Source organism: Cotesia glomerata, linkage group LG9 (genome assembly GCF_020080835.1).
Source record: "Cotesia glomerata isolate CgM1 linkage group LG9, MPM_Cglom_v2.3, whole genome shotgun sequence".
Classification (NCBI taxonomy): domain Eukaryota; kingdom Metazoa; phylum Arthropoda; class Insecta; order Hymenoptera; family Braconidae; genus Cotesia; species Cotesia glomerata.
This window is the reverse complement of record NC_058166.1, coordinates 10,488,881-10,514,107: the sequence shown is the minus strand read 5'-3', so window position 1 is coordinate 10,514,107 and position 25,227 is coordinate 10,488,881. Positions and strand designations below refer to the sequence as shown.

At 32.9% G+C, this 25,227-nt stretch overlaps 1 protein-coding gene across 3 annotated transcripts in view; it reads left to right on the top strand.

Annotated features, from left to right (window-relative positions):
- Window positions 1-12,598: 12,598 nt before the first annotated feature.
- Window positions 12,599-25,227, top strand: part of LOC123271822 (gamma-aminobutyric acid type B receptor subunit 2) — a 432,312-nt gene continuing 419,683 nt past the window's right edge. For all 3 annotated transcript variants that reach the window (XM_044738268.1, XM_044738270.1, XM_044738267.1), the window contains exon 1: window positions 12,599-13,157. The gene's annotated coding sequence lies outside the window, so the exon portion shown is untranslated. The remainder of the gene's footprint in view (window positions 13,158-25,227) is intronic.

Here is a 25,227-nt window from a genome sequence, read left to right as displayed (position 1 = left end):
ACAAGCTCACTGTAGTCGATTGCTTACAGGTTTATTATGTTAAAAATCAACACATATAAAATTTATAGTTAAATCTTAAATAGTTTTTCACTGTATGACAGATCCTCTTTTCAATTTGGCTTAAACGCAATCCGTCAAACTTAATTAGGTGCACATAAAGAAATATAGACGCTATACTACAAGTGCCGATTGAAATATATGTACAATCAAGACGCGTTATGAGTCCGGTCCCGCGTGGATGAGAGGTGAAGAGAAGTGCGGAGGGAGTATGGGAAACTCCTAGCTATGGACTCATAACAAGCGGACTGTATATGAATATATCTTTGTTTGACTCTCTGAAGTATCACTCTGATCACTTATTCACTTTTTTTTTCACAAAACAATACATGTAAAGAATTTCAGTATTTAATTTTTGACGTAATAAAATAAAAAAAAAAAAATATTAAATTTTGACGATATTGAAATTAAAAGACATCTTGACAACTTTTTTTAATTTAATAAAAAATTAATTACAACAAAAATAATATTTTAAAAAATTTACACTTTTAATTTTTTTTCATTTCTACATATGGAATTTTTTACGTAATTTTTTTTTCACAGTAATTTAATTGTTGTAAAAATCTCAAAAATTGTTACCTGTCTCACAACTATCAATATTATAAATTTTGTGGTTCAATTTTTCAAAAGAAACTAAAAAAAAGTTTGGAAAATCCAAAAGTGCAGGCCTCATAACGCTCATTCATTTTTTAAGAAAAAATAAATTGTGTAACTGATAAAAAAAAAAAGAAAATTATAATTAAGTAATTTCTTACAGAGTATTTTTTTTTTTTTTAAATATCAGCGCCCTTTTTTCTTGTTATATGCACACGCAGTCTAAAAAAATCTAGTTTTATCAAGTGGCGCCATAGTTTTCACGTGACAAATAAGAAAAATTCGTTTGTCTTTGTACGGTTATATCGTAATAAATTTTAATAAAAATTCAATTAAAAAAAAAAAATACATAAACTAGGCTACTGATATGAAATACGGACCCAGTTCATCGCATTCGTAAACTAATAAAAAAAGTCCGGTCTTGAAATATCAATTTGTTCGGGAGTAATCATTGGTACATCCAAAATGGGGTGACATCCGGACGTCCACGTAAAATTTTTTTCAAAACGTTTTTTTTTCAAAATAGCTACATGAAATGATTTTAGAAAGTAAAAGATGGTTTAATTTAAGTGTTTTCTCCGTGTACATCTACTTATATTATTGTATAAGTGTAATATGGTTGTGATAGAGACATTTAAAGATCACAAAATTGCTTGACCTTGACGAGTCGAGTATAAAGCACAACCTCACGCGCTTCGCGCTATGAGGCGTGCAAAAAAATTTAATTTTTGTATTTGTTAAAAAAAAAACTCGCGCAAATTTTTGATTCATTACTTTTTTTTTTATCAGACCTTAACATTTTCAGACACTTATTCACTTTAATATCACAAAGATCAAATGTTTACAACATACTAAATAGTTCTAAATAATAAAAGTTTAATTTTCTCATTTTAAAATTTGTTAAATAAAAAATTTTCCAACGTTTTTTGAATTGTCACTAAAAATCGTATTTACATATGGAGTAATGGCATTACATACAATTTTTCACGATCATCACAACTTAAATCAATGCTCACCATTTTTTTCGCAACATCAGTAATTTTATATGTACCCATTGTCTCATTTTTTGCACTCACTTTCCACATTTCTAAATCTTCCGAGTTGCATGGATAGGTGAAAAGTGCTTTTTGTTTCTTTAATATTTTGCCATTAATTTTTATTAACATGCAATTATCCGTTGAAAGCCGGAAAATTTTATTGATTTCGAGAACTTCATTATTTTTTAACAGCACAGTGTTATTCGGTGATTTAGTTGTCAATAAAACATTTTTGAATTTTATGCGTTTTATAATTATTTCATCGATACCATCGTCTATATATTCTTTTAATATTTTAATTGTCTCTGTTAATTGAGGTTTAGAAGAAATACTCATAGATATTTCATTAAATCGATGATATAATTGAGCCAGGGGTTTGTTACCACTTCTCAACAATTTTTTAATTATACCTAATAAATTTTCAAAGGCGTAACTTGATATAAAAGATAAAGGGCACTGCATATATGTCACATCATCAGCAAGATGGTAAATACTATGAATATTTCCAACAAGAAATTGCAGAGTGTATATGAAAGGTGCAATCCGGACAAATGATGTCAGAAAAAATTTGGCATGCTCGGTTTTTTCTACAGCAATTTGACTGGAACATAATATTCTGCAGCCAACATGCAGAAGTAAAAAATGTTTGTACACTGTTTCAGATAAAATTTTTTTAAATACAATAGGCCCTGCATATAATAATAAAAATTGAAATTCTGTGGATTTAAACTTGTGGAAATCAGCTAACGAACGAGTACTTCTTTGGAACTCTGCAGGAACTTTAATCTTTGTCAATAAACTAGACAATAGATTTTTATTGGCGTTACTTATTTTTAATTTTTTATTGATAGTACCATCTACCCAACACTCCAGTAACTTTTTCATAGCTCCTAGAAATAATAAATGCATCGGATCAAGTACAAATTGATTAACTAAGTCGATTTTTGGTTCAATAAGAAGCAATGGTGATGTCCCAGTATGATGTTTCGAATTCGACTGATTCCTGAATGATTCATCACTTCTCGGTTGACAATTATTCGTAAGGGGATAAACAGTTCGTTTTTTATACCGCTGGCCTTTCACTGTACACCTCTCGCAAGCATAGTACCCTCCGTGATTTTTCATGCATTTCAGCAATGATCGTGCCGGTCTATCACACACAAATCCTTTGATGGTTATATTGAATAAATTATTACTTATCATGATTCCAGTATCCTGTAATTCATTTACTTCCTCGATAAATTTGGCAAAAAAACGATCCACGTCGCTAAGCTTACTATTACCGCAATAAATAGCAACCGGAAATGGTCTATAGTAATTGTGAAGACTAAAAACTTGACAGAGAATTGGCCATAGTTGTTTCCTGCTTGATTTAAATAACGGCAAACCATCGACATTAATTAAGAGTTCGATGTCTCGGGTCTCATGTAACTTAATGTTAATACATTTTTCCAGATTTGTCCGAATTCCAAAATAAACGAACTCTTCATCTTGGCCAAAATTTTCAATTTTGTGCTCAGTAGTATTAGTACCTAAAAATTTCTTAGCACTTTTAGGTAAGTCAGGATATTGTTCTCGCAAGATATCCATCAGTTGTTCTAACCTAGTATGGGGAATAGGGGGACTCATTAATGCCCACTGTTTAATTTTTTCAATAACATTTAAATTGTCCATAACATTAACTATTTCATTATCACTATCAGAGCCAGAGGTCACGGTAACATTTCTAAATTGTTCATCAATGCTAAATTCGAAACTACTTTCATTATTTTCTTCTGAATTATCACTCATCGAAATATTAAATTCTGAATTTTCAATACGCACTTCTTCACTCACTTGTTCACAAATGGAATCAGAACCAGTTTCATAATCATCATTATTCATTGATAATAAATTACCAGGCATCTCGATGTCACTAGAATTCATATATGCATTGTTTTCATCATTAATTAAAACACATTGTTCTACTTTAGATAATTCACGTCGTGCTTTACGCAATTTTTCGACTCTTAAACGACCGAGCTCACGTTTTTGAAAGGATTTATCATTCACGATAAACATTTTAGCGTAAGAAATAATTTAAATGGTAATAAAATAAACACTAATAATTACTTTATTAATTATCACTAAACTTATTTATAAGATAAAAACTTTCCAATAGTATTATTAATAACAATAATAACAGATTAAATAACTCAAGATATTCACTGTAAAGATATAATAAAAATAAAATTTAATTTAACCTACTCATGCATGCTGACAGCGCCGCAGCAAAAGACGATCGGCGTTTTTGAGTGCTATTCACCATACACATTTACTTCTAAAATACGATTGGTATTCCTGACTTGCATAAAGTCACGGTTACCGAAGATTTGCCGAAGTTTGGGTTGCCAAACTTGGACGTAGCTTGGAACAACTACGGCAGACCAAAGTTTGACATACTATTGGTATGCCTAACTTGCATGAAGTCACGGTTACCAAAGATTTGCCTAAGTTTGGGTTGCCAAACTTGGGCGTAGTTTGGAACAACTACGGCAGACCAAAGTTTGACATACTATTGGTATTCCTAACTTGCATGAACTCAAGGTTACCGAAGATTTGCCGAAGTTTGGGTTGCCAAACTTGGGCGGAACTTGAAAAAACTACGGCAGTGCCGAGCTTCGGCTTGCCTATAGTGCAATTAATATGGCGTAAATTAGGTTTGCCAAAGTTCGGAAAGCCAAACTTGCCCCGAATTGATTGTTCAGCTATGCCTCACAAAATTTCTAGTCGGGCAGGTGAGGATATTGGATTCCGCCTGTTCTGTTGATATATAATACTGCAGACGTATTATCAATTATCAGGAGAATTTCGCAATTTGATAATTTGTTTGCAAAACATTTCAGAGCAGAAAAAGCTGCTAGCGGTTCTAAATAATTAATACTGAATTTTCTTTCCTCTTTTTCCGAAATCCATGAGTGTTCACACTATTACAGTGTGCACCTCATTCAGTCAAAGATGCATCCGAAGATATCTCTTGCTTATACTGTAGTCTTCTAATAGGGTTTGAACTCATTGAAAAAGTATTAGAAAAAGTCCAGTGGCAAAGATAATATACTTAGTATTATATAGAAAAAAAGTAAGTACATTTCAATCATATTTGAAGTTAAAAAATTTGGGCAAATATATGAAACTTTAAATAATAATAATTGTTATATTGTAAAAATTTCAAACTCTCTCCTCGGAGTTATTTTTACGAAATATCGATTTATTGTCTATTTAGAACCATGCATTATAATCGAACTTTTTGTAACTTTTCAAACTTTAAATTAAACGAATCGTTGGGAAAAAGTTCAGTTTTTTTCTTCTCCAGAATTATTTAAAATTGTTTGAATTTTCATACTTTCATGACTTTATACAATGTTAGATTTAATAAAAACATCACTTAAATCTTTTTAAATTAACACAAAAATTTGGTTGTCCATCCCAGACATGATTTATTGTATTAGCGTTAAAAGGAATAATATAAATAAAATTTATAATGAAATAGCGAAAGTTTTTCATTACTCAGAATAATGAAACAGACGGGTGGGAATATTTCTGAGAAAGAGAAAATAGTGTTGTAAATATGAGGTCTTTGTCCAAAGTGTTGTGAATTCCGGTTGCGGGCGTAGGGAACATTTATCACTGGGTCACAACCGGTGGTGCGAAAATTGTAACTTGTTTTGTTTGTACTTTTGTCTCTTTCTCTCTCTTCTGAAAGGAAGGAAGAAAAGTGTGCTTGTGAAGAATCGAGCTAACGTTAACATGTAATATATAACAAATAACAAATAACAGAGGATGCAAAGTGGAGCATTGGAGATGACAATTGCCGGTTTCGGAACTTGTGGGTCAGCTTCTGGGTGCATGGGTGATGCTGTACTGGTTCTAGGTTATACTAGGATGCTACTCTCAACTCAACTCGGTATCCCGGGTCAACCAATATCAAAGTAGTCACGCCCGTTACGTGTCAGACGTCCAATATTGGTGAATCCCAGCCATAGCTTATGCATTCACTTTAAAGTTTGTATCACGAATTAAAATTGAATGAAAAATATAATCAACTCACTGTATGATTCAAGAACTGCGTTTTATTTTTTAAAGCGTGAAAGCTGCTTCTATTTAAAAAGTGACCAGTAAATACGGAACAGCAGTATAAAATAATCTTTATGGACTGCATTATTTAGCTGATGATGGTTAATTCAAAAACTTATCCTGCAATTCATCAGAAATGCTTAAATACGTCAGAAATATTTGATGTATTCGGAATTACGACGGAATTCATCTAATGAGCTCTTTGCAAAATGTGTGATTTTGTTGCGAGCTGTTGCCCATGACAACTACAGCTTATAGTTTGAATAAATATCGTTAAAATTTGTAACGAGCTTCGTACACAAAAAAAAAATTACTTTCATTCAAGAAAAATATACTGAAACTAAGAAAACTATTAGAAAAAAAGCCGATTTTATTACTTCAATTTTTTCTCAAATTTTGTCGAGAATATGAATTGGTGCTGTTATTTTAATATAATCAGGTAATGATTGTAATCCACAGTATTTAAATTAACAAGTAACTATTTCAACTAACAACTATCCTTTTTATACAAAATAATTCAACCCTTTTGTAGAATTTTATTATTCTATTTTAGAGGATTCAATTTATTCGAAATTGGGTTCTTAATACTAATTTGGTTTGACATAAAATAATTAAAGTCTACGTATATTTCACGATCTACTTCTTTCAATAAATTTTATAGTGCTGAATAAGCCTAGGTTTGCTTTGGCTTCAAAACTTGGGCTAGGCTTGATTAAAAAGCTTGGGCCAGTCTTGGCAACCAGGCTTGGTACCCTGTTATCTATTGCTTCAGACTTCTACCAAGGCTGGGCCGAAACTGGTTTACCAGCCAGGATCAGAGTTTTACAACGTTGCGCCGAGCTCAAGCCAAGCTTGGCCCCGTCGTAATCTCTTGTCTGGGATACTGTATGGTAATATGCGATGAAAATCAGATTTTTAATTATCGATAACATCACGCATAAAACAATTTTGTTGAAATAACAAAAGACGGAATAACTGAAGAATATGTTGTGGTAACTAATGAGTGTAGTTGGAGCAACAAATCCATTACGTGCATTAACAAAATGTTTCAAGTTGTACTAACAAACCAGTTTGTTAAATCACAAAATCAATTTGTTGCTCCTAACAAAATCATTTTGCTGCTACCACAAAATGACTTTGTTTTTGCAAAAAAATGATTTTGTTGCTGTTACAAAGTGATTTTGCTGCAATAACAAAACTAATTTGTTGCCAAAATATTTTCCAAATCACCCTCACAGCATTTAAACCGTAAATATACCGCATATTTACTGTATATCTGCGGCATTATTGCAGCAAAAAACCGGAAAAGAAGATCCCTACTTTCTATTACCGGCAAAATACCAAAAATATGCTGCTTTACTACTATTATTCAATAGCTTGAAATTTTTTTTTTATAATATTATAAATTATCGTGAATAATTTTTAAGAGGTTGATAAACTAATTTCTCGATTGTTATTATTATTAATAATTTTTTTTAGTCTAGACCGGGATTCGAACTCAGATCATTTAGTTACGCGCCGAAGGCTCTACCAATTAAGCTATCAGAGACACTATCTATATCTGATTACTCAGTCACCTAATAAGACTCACCGAGTAATAAACACAGCCGTCCATCTTACGGTAGAAAGCATTATATCTTTAATTATATTATATCAGTATAAACGCGGCAAAATTATAGTATATATTTGGTATTTTTACCGTAGAAATACGATTTTATTACTTTAAAATTATAGTTATATTATAGTTGATACATAGATTTTTTACGGTAAAAGTTCTAGAGTTTTACAGTAATTTTATAGTATTATTTCTGAACTTTGCAGCAAAAGTACGGTAGAAATGCTGGATAACTATAGTAAAAAAACTGGCCAAAATGACCACAGAAATACCGTATTATTTCAGAATTATAACGGTAAATTTACAGTAAACGCATTAATACCGAAAATTTACGGTATTTCAAAAACCGCGAGGGCAGCTATGTAGCTGATTATAGCATATTTTTATCAAATTTACTGTAACAAATTTATTTGTTATTGCAACAAATTCTCATTGTTATTATTACAAATTCTCTCTATTACTTCAACAAATTGTCTTTGTTACTCCAACAAATTCTCTTTGTTATTTTAATAGAATAATTTTGCTATTTCAACAAAAAAAATTGTTATACCAACTAAAGTATTTTTTCGAATCAACTTAAAGATTTTGCTGTAGTAAAAAAACTTTTTTGTTGTTATAACATATCAATAACTTGTTATAATCTAAATTTTGTTATTTTAACATATAATTTTTTATCCCTATGTTAACAAATTCATTTGTTACCATAACATATCTTAGGTTATCTTAACAAAATTTTTTTCCACGTGCATATTTTGCAAGTGAAGGAATAAAGATTTTTTATAAGGCTCAAAAAAATTGCGTTGAATACCGCCAACCGCGTAAAAATCGGTATATCCCATACAGGAAAATACGACGGGGTCAGATATGGGCCATGCTTGGCGCAATGCTGTCTATCTCTGGCCCATGTTTGTAAACCCGCATTGGCCAAGCCTTGGTAGGTCTGGAGTGATAACAGGGTGCCAAGCTTGGTTGCCTAAACTGGCCCAAGCATGATAACCAAGACTGGCCCAAGATTGTTAACCAAGACTGGCCCAAGTATGTTAACCAAGACTGGCCCAGGCTTATTCACCACTATAGAATTTACTAAAAGAAGTAGATTACAAAATATATTTAGAATTTAATTGTTTAATTTAAAATCAAATTAGTATTAAAAACCCAATTTCGAATAAATTGAATTCTCTGAAATAAAATAGTAAAATTCTACGAAACGGTTAAATTATTTTGTATAAAATGAGTAGTTGTTAGTTGAAATTTTAAAAAAGGAATTTTTTAATTGTCAATAATTTATTTAAATTTTGATGTAGAGCTAACGCAAGTCTAGACGACTTAATTAACTCTCAATTTAGACCTAACTTTCGCTAATTATAGAAACAAAGTGAAAATCGCATTTACCCTAACCGAGATTCGAACCCGAGCCGCGCGCTTGCCAGTCCGACCACTAACCCCTACGTCGTACGACCGATAAGTTAACACACATCTCACCATTCATATAAGCTAAATCTATATGGTGACAGAGTGTGACGGTTTATTATTTATATAATTTACGTTATTTAATATTGTGTTTTGATGAAAATTATCTATTTTTTACAAGTGTTTATTAATTTAAAAAATAGCAAAAATCAAGTTCTTACATTAACTTTAGACTTTTTAAATCGTTCTGTATATTTTTAATATCATATTATAATATTTTAATTTTTTTTAAGACCGTATCAATTTTGACGATATACAATTGTTTTGTTGAAATAATAAATTTTCAATTTTAGCATTTGCTATCAAATATTCGTTAAGTAAAAAATATTTACTGTTCCGAATTCTATTACATAATGATTAATTAAATTTAGATTTCCCATTGAATGGCCAAAGTTAGGATGCCCAATTCTGGCTCAAGTCTGGGTTGCCATTCAACGGCCAAGGCTAGGCATCCCAGTCTTGGCTAACGCTTGGGTAATCATTGAGTCGGCCAAAGCTAGGTTTCTCAGTTCTGGCCCAAGTCTGGATTGCCATTGAATGGTCATGACGGGGACCCAGTTCTAGTCCAAGCTCGGGATCATTCGGTTGACCAAGGCTAGATTGCTCAGTCCTGGCCCAAGTTAGGGTGACTCTAGGCTTGGCCAAGGCTAGGTTATTCAGTCCTGGCCCAAGCCTGGGTAATCATTGGAATGGCCAAGGCTGATTGCCCAGTTATGGCCCGGGCATGGGATAATATAGTTTGTTAAGATGGGCTTCCCAATAATGTCTCAGGCATGGCCCCGTCGTTCAACTCTGGGACTTCCTGTATGAGATATCGGTGAATATCTGTGCAAATATTTTGTGATATGCCCACGTATGGCTTGAATTGAAAATTGGCCATATCATACTACATATGGCCATATCAGATCACATGTGGTTATATTAAGCCTGATATAGTCATATATGCCCTATATAATTTTTCGATCAAAGATAGTGTCTACGATTTTCGACAGATGGCACATAATCCTTGAATCGTCTCCTTACAAGAGAGTTTAATCTGTATTATTAAGAAGAGTCAAGCGGCGACAATAGTATAGTACAGGGAAAAAGCATGAAAGTTGAAAAATTTCGTCAAATTATAGAAGTCAAAACAATAATTATTATTCGATTAAAGTTTCAGTTCAGTCTCATATATACGCGCTCTTATGTATAGTCTTATTAAGCCTGAGTGACCCGATCAAGCCATAGATATTACATCAGAAAATTTGTTCACTGAATTAGTGCAGTGTAAAGAACATAATCCTTTTTTCCAGCGTCGCATTTTCCTTGGTATTTTGCGCACTCCACCTATTACAGTGGTTTAGTTTCCTTCTCTATTTAACGACGTACCACGTACGCACACTCATATGAATGTCGCACATACTCGACATGTTTCTATCACCCTTTACTTTCCTTTCTCTATCCTCCCCGTACACTCGAAAACTCAGTTGTTGTATGTTGCATGTTGTATGTTGTGTATGCGCTCAACCCGGCTGCTGTCATGCGTCGTATCATATAGTATCGTTGGTGACGGAAAAGTAAAACTGCAAGTGCAAGTGTGGAACAAGTATTCACTCACAATCAGTAATATAAGTACAAATATATGAGTTATATAGATATGAGATATTAGTATGAGTATTGACTGTTATCACACTACTCTACAGCTTACATTTTACATACAACATAAGTGCAGCAGCAAATACAATAATAATTATAATGTTTTTAATAGTAAAGCCTTCTTAATCCTCAACGTTTACATTATCTTTATTAAAAATTTTAATTCCAACGTTTTAGCAACAATTTTTGCGATTTTTGGGAGACTTCATTCGAAAGTCATAATGTAAATTAACTGAAAAGTACTAGAATATCTTTGAACGAATATTGAGATCAAACTAAGCCAGGAGTCGAACCTGGATCTCCCCGATTACATGTCAGAAGCTCTATCATTTAACTTCCGGATCTCCTACCTGTTATTTGTTCTCAGTATATACTTGAACCTTTCAGTTACATGTAAACTGTACTTTGATGGTAATGTACTTTATACTACTGGTGGTAAAGTAGTTGATCAAGTTTTTATCATAAGTAATTATTATACTCAAGATTACCCTGATAGTTAAGTTGGCCGCAACTTTCTGTCTATTTATTGCCGCAACTTGTCACCAAGTTGGCGGCAAGTCTTAGAAATGAACTTGGTTGGTGTCAACTTGTTCACCAAGTTGTCACCAAGTTGTCGACAAAAGTTGCTTTCGAAACTTTTTCGCACCAAGTTGACGACAAGTTTCTCAAGAAATTTGGCGACATATTGCGGCAGTAGATTGGTCTTCTTTTTCTCAGAAACTTGTAGCTAACTTGACGCCAACAGTTACAAATTCGGAAGTTGACCGTAAGTTGTCGCCAAGTTGGTGGCAACTATCTGACACCAACTTGTTTGGACTGAAACTCTGGCTATCAGGGTAGTAACTTTCAAATTTTTAATATCAAAGTCTTCCCAATTCTTTAATTTGACGTTATATTTATTGAAAATTTTAATTATTATCTACAATTGTGGAAATCCAGGTTCGACTCTTAGCATCATCCGATCCCAATAATTTTTCAAAGTTTTTCTTGTACTTTTCAGTAGATTTACATTAAACATTTTGTTGATATTTTAATAAACATAACTAGAATGGCAAAACTTGTTGCTTAAATCATAAAACAGATTAAATTTTTTGACCCGGGAAGCGTTGTGATTAAAATAATAAATAAAGATAATAAAGTGCACTGTAAAAAATTTTCGGAGTGAATGCGGAGTGGATGATTTTCAATTTATTTATTTCCTCCGAGACGCATTTAAATTATATAATATATATTATTAAAAGTTTTTAATCCACGGAGTAAATTTTTTAGTTCTTTTTTTGAATAAAAATAAAAAAATTGTTTTGACTCGTTTAAAAATTATAAAATGCGTATTTAGAGATTTTAAAAATTACAATTGATAAACCGTTTTTTAATTTCTGTAAAAATTCGAAATTCAAATAAATATAAATAAATATATTTATTTTTTTTTATACCGACGAAAAAAAATAATTTGGTTTATAAAATTTATTTCAGTTAAATGAAAATTTATTTTAGTAGAAGAACTCCGTATTTGGATGTTTTTCGGATTAAAATCCAGATTCATTCCGGAATCACTCAAGAATCACTCCGCTAAAAAAAACTCCGGTTTCACTCCAAACGCGGTGTTGAATTATTTCACTCCGGTACTCCGAGCGATGGGAGTGAATGCAGAGTAAAATTCACTCTTGTTTTTTTACACTGTAAAGGATTGGGAAGGCTTTAGTATTAATAAATATTGAGAATAATAATAATATTTACAACAATCGTCAGAATAATAATAGTAATAATAACTGCAATAGTGTGCAATGAGAATGAGAGAGTATTTACATTTATACGCGCTTAAATGTAACAGAGAACACCTACACGGTTTTGCAGCAGGGTAGTGTACCCCCAGAATAGTACAGTGCACTACATAATACAACACATAACACACTGGTGAGCAACCAGACGAATAGAAAGCATGTCGGTTGTCGGTAAAGCGAGAGGCAATGACCAAGTAACAAACTGTGTAAGTGAGATAATGTTAAAAAGTAGGGATAGGGGGAGGAAAAGGAGGGAGGTGTATGTATAGAAATAAAGCATTGAGTAGGGTTGTAGGGTTGTTGGGTTGTGCTTGAGTTTGAGCTTAACTATCCTCAAAGCTTCGGCTGATAACCGTTTGGCGCTGCTGCGCAGGACCAACCCCTCATTCGCGTTGCGTTCGCCGGACCGGACGGAGGAGCCTCGCGGACCATCCAACAATAGTTATCGCGACGCGTTCGCCGGTTTATGTCGCGGGTTGTTCCTTCTTCATCAAATTAGTCAGAATTTTTTAAGGTTGATTGTTTTTAATTTTTGCTAATTTGAAAACAGCGTAATTTTTTTATTTTTTGTTTGGTGGTACAAAAAAAAATTTGTGAATTTTTGTTGAAAGTAGAAATTTTAAATAATGGTTTGCAGTTTTTGAGGGTGATGTTTTTTTTCCATGGCGGGGATAGAATGTAGAGTTGACAGTGAGGATGGTGACCATTGTCTTAAAGACTCAGGCGGATTATGAGGGATAAATATGACACGAGGAGGACTCTACGCGTTGTTCTACTACTCGAGTGCGGCTGGCTGTGCGACCTCTGCAACCCCTTATTCGCATCGACCGCGCTGTACAAGACGCTACTGACCGAGTGAGTACGAGTAGTTTTTTTATGACGTTTTTATTTGGCTTTTTGTTTGTGAAAGTGACAGTGAAAAAATTTTTTATTTTTGAAAAATATGAAAAAAAAATTTTTGGAATTTTTTAGATGAATAATTGTTTTTTGTTTTTAATGAAAAATTTTCTATATAACAAGTCAACTCAAAAGATGTAAGCTCGTAGAAAATTTTAAAAATTACGGGTGTAATTGTTGGATAATTTTTTTATGGAAATTTGGTAGTTAAAAAAAAAGGAAAATTCTCTTATATCAAGAATTTATTTGTTATTGAAAATTTTTTGGTTTTCTGAAACAAATTTTGATTTTTTTTATTTAAAATTACTGAAATTTTAATTTTGAAAATCACGAGGATAAAAATGAAAAGTTGATGATCATAATGGTGTTATAATAAAAAAAAGTATGTAGAATAATAATACAAGAATGTATGTAAGCGTGTTAACACATGCATTGAGACAAGGGCATAAGCACGCGACAATTCTCATCGACAATATCGACCGCATATGCTTAAACCTGCTCTCGACCTTTGGCTGGCAATTAAAAATTCAAACATGGATTATTTATTTTAAAAATATTCCTGCGCTGCTGTGCTTACATTTTTTAACCAGACTCCATCTTGATTAACAGAAATTATGCATTTTATATTTTGGTGAAAAAATAGTAAAATAAATTTATTATAAATTAAAAAATTTTAATTTGTATTTTTTATGTGTACATTGAACTTGAAAGAAATTTTATTTTATTTTTTTTTTTATTAAAGCCGAAATTCAGTCACTAAGGCAAAAGAGAATTTTAAAGCGCACTTTAAATATTTAACTTTTTTAGTAGAATAGCAGGGTGAAATGACACAAAATTATGTTAAATTTATAAGATAAGTATATATGTAAATACCTGTGTCAAAAATTTACATACTTGTATGTTATTTCGAAACTTGGAATTCTGACGTAGGCAATTTTAATTTTATACATTTAATTTACGTTTGCATTATACTTATGATGTAAAAAATTTTAAAAATATTATTTTTATTTTTATTATTATTAATATTTTTTATTTTTCTGTTGTCCTGAAGTAAAAAAAAAAATAATTCATGGTTGAATGTAAACGTTATAAGAAATTATTTTACATTTTTGTGAATTGCAAGTTCAATTTCTATGTAAACTACAATTGTAAAATGTTGTTTCGAAACTCAAAGAAAATTATTTACTATTTTAATTTTCTTTATTCTAATATCAGAAATTCGAAAAGTTGAAATTTGAATAAACAGTTTCAACAAACATTTTGAAATTTACATCGAGTTATAATGTTAGGATAACAAGGTGAGCTTATAAATTTTTCATGCATCTTTGATAAATATTTTCTCGGGAAATATATATACACTATAAATATTAAATACAAAGAATAGTAATATCTACATGATTATGTCAGAATGTAATCGTCGTGAAGTATATCATAGATATTTTATGAAAAATTTCAGTAATGACTAGTTATTCTAGCAATAAAAAAAAAATAAATAGTATTTAAAAAGATATTTCTCCTGGATTTTTTTGATAATTTCCCGCCATTTTATTATAAATTGTATTCAACAAATTACAGGTCAATAAAACACTTCACAGTGAATAATGATAAATAATGAAAATAATAAGCGGAATTGGGTTTATGGCGTATTTATGTCTTAATAAGTGTTTTTATTTAAATTTAGTATCATCAAAAAAGGCTAGGCTTAAACTTGTGTCTTTTTAAGGTGTTATATGCTATTGTAAGATAGTCAATTCATTATGATAAGTTTCTGGAGTAATTATAAATAGATTAGAATTTCACGCCACATAAAATTTGTATATTTACTGTAAAAAATTTCGGTGTAAAATTCTCTTGATGTAATTTTCCATCTACATAATTTTACACGGAAAAAATAATTGGTAGCGTCTACCGAATTCAGGGTTAGCAATAAATCCCTAAATATATAAACCGACTCGAATTAAGAAACGTGATTGTTCATGACTAATGTATTTATGTATAGTTATATAATGTAGTTATATATAAATAGAATTGAAAAAGTATTTTTTTTTTTAATGATTTGGCGTGTTTTAATTATTTCTTTTTAAAAATCTCAGAAGAGTGAAGCACATGATTACAAATACAAATGGCTGCGTCCATACAATTTGACAATTGGAGATTATTACCATAAATTTTTCAGCGTGTGGAGTTCATATTTAATTTCTGAACGAATTATCGTGAATTATACATTTACACGGTTGACGGTATAAAAATATCAAATTCACACCCTTCTTAATTGAACTCGGTTTTTGGTGTAATCTCCACACGAAAATTTTTACACCCACTCATTAACAGTACACAAGGTCTGAAAAATTTTGTACAGTGTTTATTTATTTCATTTTATTTATGTGAATGTTGTTATGAGTAGAATATTAATCTATTTAATTAAGAAAATTAGGAAAATTGTGTGAATAGCATATCTTTATCATAAAATACGGTTCTATTTTGATTTATGATAAGTTTTTGGAGGAGTTTTTAATAGCCTGTTGGTTTTGGATGTTTTTTTCGACGACATTTTCGATGAAATTATTGGTATTCGATCCAGTGATAACAATATTATTTTTTCAATTCACTTTAAAAGTATGTAAACAATCTATATTTTCATAAAAGATATCAAAAAAAAATTAAATCAAATTTTTTTTGTATTAAAAATATGAAATTTTCCCACATAGTGACTGCAGATTACATATAGTAAATTAATTAATTAAAAAAGTTTAATAGTATAGGAATGGTTCCTACAATATATAGGTTTAAATCTTACGCGGAAAAAAAAATTGGGGCTGCCACATGATACATTCCTGTGGAAGATTCATGTGGCAGGCAATAATGGTTAAAACAACAATAATAATTAAATAATAATAATAATAATTTATATTATTAAGAGAATAGAAACAATTTTGTCACCTGGATAGTCACATGATGAAATCGATTTTTTTAGTGAAATTAAGTGTCATTGCAAAGGACATGACTTGAATTTGAGCCTTTTCAAGGTTTCATATCATTCTCGTCGATAGTCAATTTATGATGATAGATATTTAGGTTGCATTCGAAAATGCTCTATCTCTAAACATATAATTGAGAAATGACCTTGTATTTTGTGAACTATTGACATTTTTAAAGATATAAGCTCATATTAATGTTAGGCGACTGCGTGGCCGAGCGGTTTGAGTCTTAAACTGCCGTACAGCAGTCGCTCAGGCGTGGGTTCGAGCCCTGGCAGTCGCAATTTTTCTGCGATTTCCGGGGCTTGCTTCCTTGCCGACTGTACCTTGACCAGGTCTCTGTGGTTTCCTCGGTCACTGTGCCCCTGTGCTAATGGGCGGGGCACAGGCAAATGCGGGTACAGACTGTAAGTCGGCCACAGCCGCAGAACGGAGGGAATAGTAGGAGGGACGTAAAAAATCCCATATCTCGAGGCCTTGAAGGCTGACGCGTGAGGTCCTGCTGGAGAAGAGGAAAGAGGAAAAAGCGGAGAAATAGCTACAGGATTATATAGGAGGAATAGCTACAGGAGGAAATAGCTACAGGAGTAGCTTGGAGGGGGCCTGGTACTGCGAAGTAATGCTAACGCGGTCCCGCAGTATCAGGTACAAGAGAGGGGAGGGTTTTAGTGAGTAAAAATCTCACACTACCGGCAACCAACATCATCAACATCTAGCCGGTGTTTTATGAAGATTTCCCTCCTCTCGCCCCAAAAAAAAAAAAAGCTCATATTAATGTTACACTCATCGAGACCTTTCATTTGAGTACCCACATCAATTTTTCATATTTATATATATTGTATATATGTATATATGAAAAATATATCAAAAATGCATGTGGGTACTCAAATGATAGCTCTTGATGAGTGTAAGATCGGGATGAGCTTATATCTTCAAAAATGTCAATAGTTTACCAGATACAAGGTCATTTCTTGATTATGTATCTAGACACAGAGCAATTTTGAATGCAGCCTAAATTCTTATTATAATAAATTGACTATTGGTGAGAATGATATGAAACCTTGAAAAGGCACAACTCCAAGCAAAAACCCATTTTATCACATAAATACACTGGCCACAAAATTTTCCTTATTCTCTTAATAATATAGATTATTATTATTATTATGATTATGATTATTATTATCACTGTTTGACGAAGTGATTGCGGGTTTTGTTCAGCTGAGGACGAATGCTCAATTTACGTTCTCACATGTTGATGTCTGTGATCTGGTCAAGTGTCTTTCGGTTGGCTCCTCGCGAGCTGAGGGGGTTGATGGAATTCCGATTCATGTGCTGAGAACTTTCAAAGATCTGCTTGGTCCGTTGATCACAGATCTTGTAAACTCGTCGATAAATAGTGGCTTCTTCCCGACCCAGTGGCGATCGTCGCTTATAACACCTATACTTAAAGTTTGTAACCCGCAATCAGCTTCAGACTATCGTCCGATTTCAATATTATGTGCGATGTCGAAAATATGTGAACGTGTTGTGCTTGACCAGATCATTAAATTTCTCAATGACTACGATGTGCTTGATCAACATCAAACTGGTTTTCGACCTGGTATTGGTACTCAAACTGCTGTTCTTAAGTTCGTTGATGATATTCGGTTCGGTATCGATGAACAGCAGGTTACCTTGGCGGTATTTTTGGACTTAGCAAAGGCGTTTGATTCTGTTGATCACTTGCTTTTATTGGGCAAACTTTATAAGCTTGGGTTCTCGATTGAAGTTATTCGCTGGATATACAGTTATTTGTCGGAAAGAAGACACGCAGTTAGAGATGGTGCACAATTGTCGACATGGAGGAATTGCCTTACAGGAGTGCCTCAGGGAAGTGTTCTTAGCCCGCTGTTATTCTCGCTGTTCATCAATGATCTTCCTACATGTCTACGGCATAGCAGTTATCTCTTTTTCGCAGATTATGGTGTACTCTATCTAACATGTAAAATCACTGACCTGGATAGTGCAATTGAGAGGATGAATGAAGATCTTGCTGCCGTGTTGGAGTGGTGTCGATTAAATAAACTGAAGATTAATGCCTCCAAGACAAAGGCTATGATATTAGACAGTGCATTCAATGTTAACTTGATCAAGCTAGACCAGATACCGAGTATCGTATTGGGAAATGAAAATATTGACTATGTTGTTAGCTTCAAATACCTCGGTGTTTTAATTGATCAGAGACTATCGTGGGTTGATCAGGTCGGTAGGATTTGTAATTCAGCTTCGAAAGTGTTATACAGACTCCGCCAGTCGGTTAATGAACTGAACGTTGCTCTAAAGCGTCAATTAGTAACTAGTTTGGTGCTTCCTATTTTTGACTACTGTGCCGTAGCTCTCACTAACCTAAATCAGAGCCTTGAGAAAAAGCTGAAAGTTACTCTGAACAACTGTGTGCTCTTTGTGCTGCGTAAACGACTTGGAGAACACATTAATGGACCGCGGCTTGATCTTGGGTGGCTTTCACCATATCATCGTCGGCTTCACCTGATGGGCTGCATTTATTACGGAATGTTAGTCATGAATAAAAATGCTTTGTTAAAGGATAGAATAAGGATGAACCATATTGTCGCGAGACATAGGGACAATAATCGGACTGATACACTTCTGGCGTCGATTCCACGTACTTCAATTCTTCAGCACTCCTTTGTGGTTCTGGGGACTTCTTTTTGGAATTCCTTGCCGCCATCAATAACAGCAGCTGACTCACTAGCAATATTTAAAACAAGTTGTTATAAACACTTATTAGCTACTGAGCGTGCCGATTTCTAAGTGTGTATTCTGCATTTTTGACCAAGTGAAATTTAGTTATTTGCTATCCTGTGCAATATGGTATAAGACTTGAAGTAGACTGTTTTTGTTTCAGTATTCATTATTAATCTTGATTGATTAAATTTATATTATTGTGATGAAATTGACGTTGAGAGACCTATCAATATTAACATTAACATTATAAGAATCTATTTTGATTGTCGATAATAGCTTATGAGCACTTTTTGTTTTTGATTTTTACTTAAAATTATATTGATCTGTACTTAATTTTAAGATATTTTGTATACTCTGTATATGCTTTTGGCCGTTAGAGGACTACGTCCTACGGCCTCTTTCAATAAATTACAATTACAATTACAATTATTATTTAATTATTATTGTTGTTTTAACTATTATTGCCTACAACATGAAAATCATGTGGCTGCCCCAATTTTTTTTTCCTGTATATATTATAGGAATCATTTCGAACTCACTCCGCACGAAGATTTTATCTTTATTTTATTTTGAGAATGATTCCCATAATGATATAGGAATGATTCCTATAATGTTCTAGGAATCCTTCCTATACCATTATGGGAATAGTTCCCATAATGATATAGGAACCATTACTATATCATTATGGGAATATTTCCTATAATATTATGGGAATGGTTCCTATAATTGTATAGGAATCATTCCTATAATTATAAAAACCATTCCTATACCACTATGGGAACCATTCCCATCATTATGGGAAATTTTCCTATAATTCTAGGAAAATTTCCTATAATTATGGGAACAGTTCCCATAATTTTATGGGAACAGTTCCCAGGTAATTATAGGAACTGTTCCCATGAATTATGGGAACTGTTCCCATAATTATAGGAAATTTTCCTAGAATTATAGGAAAATTTCCCATAATGATGGGAATGGTTCCCATATTTTTCTTTCCGTGTATGATAGCATTGTTTCAAAGGTGTATTTCACATTATAAAAGCTTCTCACACGTTCAAAATACTCAAGCCGCTGAATTTCGTGATTTACATGCTATGCACTCTATCGCGAAAATTTTATAAAAAAAGAATTAGTAAAACGGTTCACCCTAAAGGCCATCCCTGCAACTTCCCGCTAATTCCATACCTGGGCGCTTAAAATTGAAATGACGTTTTTGAGATTTTTGAGCTCAAAATATAATTAATGTGATATTTTGAGCTCGCTGAGCTCAAAGAGATAGTATTTATTACTATGCTTTACTTGTACTCCTCTCGGTTTTTACAAGGCTGATTCCTCTTTTTTTCCTAGCTCTACGCTTTTTCTATTTCTCATATTGGACCTTAGCAAGTCCCACCCGACACTTCATTTTTATTTTAATTTTTTGCGGCTGTGGACCGACTTGTGCTTTCTATACCGTATTCACCCTGAACCTTACCTCTCAGGCTGTTGGAACAGAACCATGGGGAAACCACAGAGGAAACCCATGATAGCTGGGCTAAGTCTACAGTGATTGATAAGAAACTCTTCTTACTGGAGCATTAGGCCCCTCTCCTAGTGTGCAGAGATCCCTCGCGCTAACCAACGCCGACTAGAGTGGTCACCCATTCAAGTTGTTGCTTAAATGGGTGATCACCCAAGTCAGACATGTGCCACCCGGCTAACTCTGCCACTTTCAGAGGCTGGCAACGTAATGCACAAATTTTTATTTATAATCACTGAAAAATAGTGGTGCGTGTCGGGATCGAACCCGGGTCCCACTCTTTCGAAAAGAGGGCACCGAGCCGACTAGGCTATTGCCAGCCTTATCTCAAAGAGATAGTATTTCTATGCATTTGAGCTCTTCAAGCTCAAAAGTCTGATAGAAGTTTCATAGAACACTACTTTTGGAATTTTCAAACCGCAATAACTTTTGAATGGATCAACCGATTTTCACGCGGTTGGCGGCATTCGACGCAGTTTTATCAGCCTTATGAAAAATTTTCAGGTTTTAATTGATCGAACTAAAAATTTCGGAGTAATTTCGAAAAAACACTTTTTTCGGTTTTCTTTCGTTCACGATATCTCTCGAACGAATTAACCGATTTCGACCAGCTTGATGGCGATTGACGTGGTTTTTCATTGTCTAGAGCTGATTAGTTTTTGAAATCGATCGGTAGAGCCGTTTAAAAGTTATCTGAAAAAAACATTTGAAAAAATTTTTTTTTTTAGTTTTTTTAAGATTTTTCAAAATTTACTGATCCGAATCGGTCCAAATCATACTCAAAATCTAAGTTTGGCAAAGCCCTTTCAAATGGCACCAACCGCGATAAAATCGGATCAGCCGTTCAAAAGTTATAAGCGTTTCACATACTTTCACACACACACACACACACACACACACACACACACACACACACACACACACACACACACACACACACACACCGTGACAACCTCGCGGGAGTAGTCAGGGAAGCTTCCTATGACCTTCAAACGTCGAGATCTAATGAAAACTCGATTTTTGCACAACGGGGTGAAAACAATAACTTCCCGATTTTTGAAAATCTTCGATTTTCTTAGCGGGAAGTTAAAAATAAATAAAAAGAAATAACTAAAATGTATAATTTATATTTTTCGTTTTGGTATCTCGAGAACCCTCAACACGATCCGTTATCTTTTGTTTATCTTTCGCCGTAAACTTTTCTATTTTTACCACTCCCGAGCGGGTTTCTCTTTATTTTCTCGCGTTTATTCCTACTCTCGTATTTCGTAGGAGTTCTATTCGTAACATTCATTGCGCTACTAGAAGTAATAGTAGAAGTAGAGAATACCAGCATACTACTAGTATACAGAACAGATCTAACCCCGGTGCAGTAAAAGCAGCAGTTGCAACGGCAACAGCAGTCAATCTCATTAAGAGAGCCTTTGAGTAAACTCAAAACTGCCAAAGTCTTTCGCGCATGCTTCGTATGTACACGTGAACACACTGTTGGTGTTTGGGGTTTGTCCTTCTCAAAATTAACCGGCTAATGTCATTTCCCTAATTTTGTTAATTATTACTTCTCTCTACACATGTATTTTGGTTGCTTACTACTGATATAATAATAATAATAATAATAATAATAATAATAATAATAATAATAATAATAATAATAATAATAATAAGAATAATAATAATAATAATAATAATAATAATAATAATAATAATAATAATAATAATAATAATAATAATAATAATAATAATAAAGTTATTGGTGAGAACTTGTCGAATATTTGAACTTTACTTTAATCATGCAGTTTACGTATGACACAAGCGGTTGAAACATTTATTATGATTTATCAAACTTTCATCATTATTATTACAATTATTATAGAAAATTGATTAAATTTTACTACCATAGTGATGTATGTACGAATTTTAAAAGTCATATTGAAATTAAAAAAAGTTTATTTTGAAAAGATTTATTTCAATTAATTAATTCATGATATAACAGATAGTTGTAAATCAAATCTCAAGACAACAATAAAGTTCCATTAAAAACACCTCGATATAAATAGAAAACACCTTCAACACTAATAAAAAAAAAAGTGAATTTTAAGTGCTCTTAATACTTATATTGCTTCTACCACAATCCATCGAGATAATTTAGCCTTTTCAAGGTGATTTAGGCCCTCACAATGTTTACGTTTTCCGATGTTAACCATCAAATTGATGGTTATCTTACACTCACAATCAGGGCTGTCTGTTAGCTATTAGTATGTGTATACAGAAAAAAGCAAGTCATGTCTTAATATTATTTTCGGGCGGACAATATCGTGCTAAAGTAGAATATTTTTTTTTTTTTTGTAGAAAAAAGAGAATTACTATTATTTTTATGTTTAATAGCTGCATAATTTACCGTAGAATAATAATGGAAATTGAATTATTAAAAAAATAATTATTTCATGAATTCATGTTAGAATAAATTCTATGCTATTTACATGAAATACAAACGTTCCATATTTTAAGTAAAAACATTCAAAGGGTCTTTCTTTCACCGCTATAAACTTGACCTTTCATGTCAGATGAAAAATTAGTTTTATTAATTATAAATTAACCTGGAGTCTAACTTTCTTTAAAAAGCCATGACATTTGGAATTGATTTAATAGAGTAAGCCGATGATTAAAAAAAAAAAATAATTGTAAAGGAAAATACTGGGCTGAAATAAAAAGCCTGGAGACTTGAACTTCGATAAATATGATTTATTGTGAGAAGTAAAGGGGTTTAAGCTTCAATTTCAATGTGCAACGGTGTAGAATGTGTCATGTTCACTCGGTATCAATGATTGAAGAGCACCTAAAATGTCTATTTTAGTGAATTTACAACCGGATTACTTTTGTTCCAAACTCTCAGAATTTAATTCTCGCTATCGTTTTTTCAAGACTTTATTTTAGTGCTTTTTTTTCTTCTTTTCTTTTAGTGGATGTCGTAGATAAAATGAAGGTTTGATTGAAAAATTAAATATTAACTTTTTTTTTTTTTTTTTTTTTTTTTAATAAGCTCAATTGATAATAGAAAAATAAAAAAATTATTAAAACTGTTTAGTTCAAACTTCGAATATTGTATTGGAAAAAATGCAAAAATTATTTTCTAATACACCATGTTGTCACGGGGCTCCTTTATTATCTATTGAAGGCCCTCACCCTGACTATGGTTAATTATCGACGGATCACAGGGCGCTGTGATCTAAGATGCTCGCGCAGTGAAAATTTGATAAAATAAGTTCTGGGACCTAGAGTGGAAGTGCTTCGAGAGTGGGGAGAAGACCGCACTGAGACAAAAGGAAGTTGTCGCACGGAGAGAAGACATTGTGAAGACGGAACCCGACAAAGCAGCCAATAATAATATGAAATCAAAATTTAAATTTAATTATTTATCGAAGTCAAGGTTAGGAACCGGGATTTGAATTTGATTCCCAGGAAGGTATATTGTGAAACGCGAGTATTGAGGAATATTGTTAATTAAAATTAAGTGAGTTATTTTAAATATTGTTATTAGAAATAGTGTGATAATTGGGTAAATTGTTTTATTAAAAAGTGTGTGTGTGTGTGGAAATATTTTACATTATATACTCCTCGTTCACGGGCTGTCGAGGAGGTTAGTATTAGCGAGTTGTCGACTAGTTTCATGGTATCCTCCTCTGTCCCGTAGTGAGGGTCCGGGCGACAGCAAAAGGGCTAAGAACGGTTTGAACCTTGGGCAGGGGTCCGGGCGACCACCCAAGGTCAGATCTAGAGTCTTAGAGCGTGAGGGTCCGGTGGACAGCGCGATTTAGTTAGAAACTACGGTATAGACACTCCATATGAGGGTACTGTCAGGAATAAGGGACTATGATAGAAACTGCAGTATAGACGCTCCATATGAGGGTACTGTCAGGATTAAGACTTTTGATATTTTATAAGAGTGTGTGGGTGCGAGATAATATTCAAGGCTATTGTAAAAGTAGTTAATTAAATTTGGAGTTAAATTTAAAATTTATTGTTATTATTTCTGTCAGCCTAATTATGATCTCTCTCGACCCTTAGATATCTCTCATTGCTTGGACCGGTTCTGGAAACCGTGACAAAAATTCCAGTGGCGCCCTTAAATTTTAAAAATTAAAAAAGGGGCGACATAGTAGCAGGAACCTACCGTTACAATGTATTTATTTACGTCCCCCTAGGTTATGCTCAGATGTTTACATCTCAGCCGAGCAGCGAGTGATACGCTTGTTGGATATATGGATCGAGCTATATTATGACATCACATATAAACAGAAAAAAATTACATGATATTAATATTATGAGAAAATATATGAACACTTAAAAAATTTCCTGGAATAATAATAATAATTTTTATTTATATCGCAAATAACAGTACACTTCATGTTACAACATTGTTTTTTTAACTCCAGTAGTTTTAAATTACCTCAGTTTGTTCTGCACATTAACAGCCATTAATTGATGTATTCAGTATCATAAATACGCGTCGAACACTAGATAAATAAAAAACCGATGACGATGACTCTTTTTACAAGCATTTGTCAATAAAAAATTTCAGCATCGAGTACAGGAAAATAAATACTGTTTTTTATTTTTTCAGCGTTAAATTAACGACATGAGCAATTATCGGGCGTTAAAATTCAATTGAGAACGATAGAACAGTAACGTATAACGTATGTGTATCGAGAAGGGTTATGGTCCAGGCAGGGCGAGGGCACCCGGGGTCGTCGGTAAGTTATTTTCGATCCCATATCCGGGCGATAGT